The sequence below is a fragment of the Theropithecus gelada genome, chromosome 4 (assembly GCF_003255815.1).
Source record: "Theropithecus gelada isolate Dixy chromosome 4, Tgel_1.0, whole genome shotgun sequence".
In the NCBI taxonomy this organism is placed as follows: Eukaryota; Metazoa; Chordata; class Mammalia; order Primates; family Cercopithecidae; genus Theropithecus; species Theropithecus gelada.
The window spans coordinates 132,935,359-132,939,963 of NC_037671.1; positions in this window are offsets into that span (position 1 = coordinate 132,935,359).

Below are 4,605 nucleotides of genomic sequence, written 5' to 3' on the forward strand. Positions count from 1 at the left end.
GGCCTGGAGGGCGTTATGGTAAGTGAAATAAGCCAGAAAAAAAAAAAAAAATATTTAATGGGTTTCCTTTTTTTTTGAATTTTTTTTTTTTTTTTTTTTTTTTTTTTTTTTTTTGCTAATTTTTGTATTTTTGTATTTTTTGTGGAGGTGGGGGTCTCCTTATGTTGCCTTGGTTGGTCTTAAACTCCTGGGCTTAAGTGATCCAGCCACCTCGACCTCCCAAAGTGTTGGGATCACAGGTATGAGCCACCCCCTGGCCTTAATTGTTTTATTTTAGTTTTGAGGTGGGATCTTTCTCTGTCATCCAGGCTAGAGTGCAGTGGTATGATCATAGCTAACTGCAGCCTTGAACTCCTGGGCTCAAGGTATCCTCCTGCCTCACTCTTCCGAAGTGCTGGGATTATAGGCAGAAGCCGCTGCACTCAGCTTAAAATTTTAAAAAGTTCAAACATACAGAGATAGAGAATAAAATGGTGTTACCGGGGTAAGGTTGGAGGTTCACTGGAGGAAATGAGGTGATATAATTCAAAGGATACAAAGTAGCAGATCTGTAAGCGGTCTATAGTAAATAAAATTACACGGTATTTGAGATTTTTTGCTAAATAAGTAGATTTTAGCAGCTCTTGTCACAGAAAAGTAACTGTGAGATGACAGATATGCTAATTTGCTTCACCATAGTAACTATTTTACAATCTATATGTATCCTATAACATCATGTTGTAAATCTCAAACATACAATAAAATTTACTTAAGAAATTAAAATGGGCTCAAAATCTTAGAAGCATCGCTTATACCATGAAGAGGGTAAAGTAGTCTCTTTTTTTGCAGACAGAAAATAAATTTTGTATTAAGACTACTCATTTAGTCATTTAACAAATATTTGAGTTCCTTATAACCTAGGTACTACTATAGGCCCTGGGGATATGGTAGTGAACAAAACAGACATAAATCCCTGCCACTGGGAGCTTAGATTCTAGGATGAGTAGTAAGAGCAGATAATAAGCTAATAAATTAGTAAAGTACATATTATGCTAGATGGTAGTAACTATTGTGGAGAAAATAAATCTGGGAAGAAAGAAAAGGAGTGCTGGGCAAGACTGTAATTTCATATAGACAGTAGTTAGGAAAAGGCCTTAACTGAGAAGGCATCATAAGGAAGTAGACAAGAGGAAGTGAGCCAAGTAGATATTTTGGAGCAGAGCATCCCAGGCAGAAGGAACAGGACATGCAGAAGCTTTAGGAATGGGAAGCAGGCTTGGTGATTTCCAGGAACAGCAAGAAAGCCAATGTGGATGGACAGAGTTGGGGCCAGAGAATGGTCTGAGATGAGATCAAAGAGGTAGCTGGGACCCTCATCATGAGACCTTATAGGCTGTTTTGATAACCGAGTGGCAGGGTAAGGCACTAGTAGGTGTTAAACACAGGAAAGTAATGATGCAACTTAGAATTTTAGAAAACATATATGGCTCTTGTAACTGCCCAGTGGTTTCATTTTGCCCATTGCCCAGGTAGAGTCTATTTATCAAGACAGGGGAATTGCCATTAGAGAAACAGTTTAATTCATACAGAGCCAGTTGAACAGGAGACCAGAGTTTTATTATTACTCAAATCAGTCTCCCTGAAAATTCAGAGACTAGGGTTAAGGATAATTTGGTGGATAGGAGGCCAGGGAGTCAGGAGTGCTGATTGATTTATTATTACTCAAATCAGTCTCCCTGAAAATTCAGAGACAAGGGTTAAGGATAATCTGGTGGATAGAGGGCCAGGGAGTCAGGAGTGCTGATTGATCGGGCTGGAAATGAAATCAAAGGGAGTCAAAGCTGTCCTCCTGTGCTCAGTCAGTTCCTGGGTGGGGACCACAAGACCAGATGAGCCAGTTTATCGATCTAGGTGGCACCAGCTAATCCATCAGGGTCTGAAAAATATCTCCCGCATCAATCTTAGGTTTTACAATAGTGATGTTATCCCTAGGAGCAACTGGGGAGGTTTAGAATCATGTGGCCTCTAACTGCATGACTCCTAAACCATAATTTCTAATCTTGTGGCTAATCTGTTAGTCCTGCAAAGGCAGTCTGGTCCCGAGGCAAGAAGAGGGTTTGTTCTGGGAAAGGGCTATCATCTTTCAAAGTTAAACTATAAACTAAATTCCTCCCAAAGTTAGTTCAGCCTTCACCCAGAAATGAACAAGGACAGCTTGGAGGTTAGAAGCAAGATCAAGTCAGTCAGATCTCTTTCACTGTCATAATTTTCTCACAGTTTTAATTTTTGCAAAGACAATTCCACTGTGTGGAGAACAAACTGTACGGGTTGAGCGTGAAAGCAAGGAGACCAGTGACAAGGCAACTGCCATAATCCAGGAGGGAGATGATAGTGACTTGGATCGGGGCTGGTGGTAGCAGTACTGGCAGTGAAACATGATGGAATTCTGGATAATTTTGAAGAGGAGGTCGACAAAATTCACTGAAGGACTAGCTGTAAGGTGAGAGTGAATGGGGAAAGCAGAGGATGATTCCTGTGATAAATGGCTTGACCTACTGGAAGGCCAGTGTTGCCATCTACTGAGATGAAGAAGGCTATGGACGAAGTGGTGGAAGTGGGAATCAATTACTAGGTCCTTTCCTCCCTAAGGAGGTGGCTATAAGAAGCAGAACAACAATAGTATGAGGAAATGGTATTTTGGCTGCTTCATGCCAATGGCCTATTCCATCTGCAGTCTGTCTCTGTCAATGGCCCAGTGGCATCCTCTAAAATGGCAACCTCATGAACCTGGAAATGGAAAATCCCAATCACCCACATTTATTTAGGATTACCATCTCATTTATTTAGATCCTACTTGAAAAATATTTTTCTTTTCCTTTAATGAGTTTTTTTTTTTTTTTTTTTTTGAGACGGAGTCTCGCTCTGTCACCCAGGCTGGAGTACAGTGGCCGGATCTCAGCTCACTGCAAGCTCTGTCTCCCAGGTTTATGCCATTTTCCTGCCTCAGCCTCCCGAGTAGCTGGGACTACAGGTGCCCGCCACCTCGCCCGGCTAGTTTTTTTGTATTTTTAGTAGAGACGGGGTTTCACTGTGTTAGCCAGGATGGTCTCGATCTCCTGACCTCGTGATCCGCCCGTCTCGGCCTCCCAAAGTGCTGGGATTACAGGCTTGAGCCACCGCGCCCGGCCCTTTAATGAGTTTTATAAATTTGCTACTTGATGTTCTGTAGCACTTTCTTCTACTTAAAAATTTCTTCTGGGCACAGTGGCTCACACCTGTAATCCCAGGACTTCGTGAGGCATGCGTGCAGTTTCAGCTACTCAGCAGGCTGAGGTGGGAGGATTTTTTGAGCCCAGGAGGCAGAGGTTGCAGTGAGCTGAGATCACGCTACTGCACTCCGGCCTGGGCAAGAGTGAGACCCTCCCTCAAAAAAAATTTTGTTTGCACCATTTTCAAGGTTAGAGTGCATTCCTTATTTCTATGATTCTTGGATATCATGAATCTATGTTGTCCTAGGCATGCCCTTATTTTATTTTATTAAAAAAAATTTTTGGCCAGGCAAGGTGGCTCACACCTGTAATCCCAGGACCTCGGGAGGCCAAGGCAGGCGGATCACTTGAGCCCAGGAGTTTATCAGCCTTGGCAACATGGCAAAATTCTAATAATACCAAAACAATTAGCCGGGCATGGTGGTGTGCACCTATAGTCCCAGCTACCAGGGAGGCTGGGGTGGGAGGATCACCTGAGCCTGGAAGACAAGAAAGTGCAGTGAAACCCTGTCTCAATCAATCAATCAATAGAGATGCAGTCTCGCTATGTTTCTCAGGCTGGCTGGCCTCAAGTGATGCTCCCACCTCGGCCTCCCAAAGTGCTGGAATTATAGGCATGAGCCATGGTGCTGGGCCTGTTCCTTATTTTAGGTTTTGACATTATTCTTCTCAATATCTATTTACAATCATTTCTGATTAACAGTTTGTGTATACTGTATATATTATCTCATTTAATTCTCACAAAGCCTGTGAGATAGCTAATACAGAAACCACCCTAATTTTATGGATAAGAAAAACAGGCTGGGCGTGGTGGCTCAAGCCTGTATCCTCAGCATACTGGGAGGCTGAGGCGGAAGGAACATTTGAGGGGCCTGGGAAATATAGGGAGACACTGTCTTTAAAAAAAATGTGAAAATTTTATCCGGGCATGGTGGCACATGCCTGTGGTCCTAGCTACTCGGGACACTGAGGTGAGAGGATTGCCCTTTTAAAGCAGAGAGGTGAAGGCTGCAGTGAGCCGAGATCCTACCACTGCACTCCAGCCTGGGTGGCAGAGCAAGACCCTGCCTCAGGCCGGGCGCGGTGGCTCAAGCCTGTAATCCCAGCACTTTGGGAGGCCGAGGCGGGTGGATCACAAGGTCAGGAGATCGAGACTATCCTGGCTAACATGGTGAAACCCCGTCTCTACTAAAAATACAAAAAACTAGCCGGGCGCGGTAGCGGGCACCTGTAGTCCCAGCTACTTGGGAGGCTGAGGCGGGAGAATGGCGTGAACCCGGGGGGCGGAGCTTGCAGTGAGCCGAGATCGCGCCACTGCACTCCAGCCTGGGAGACACAGTGAGACTCCGTCTCAAAA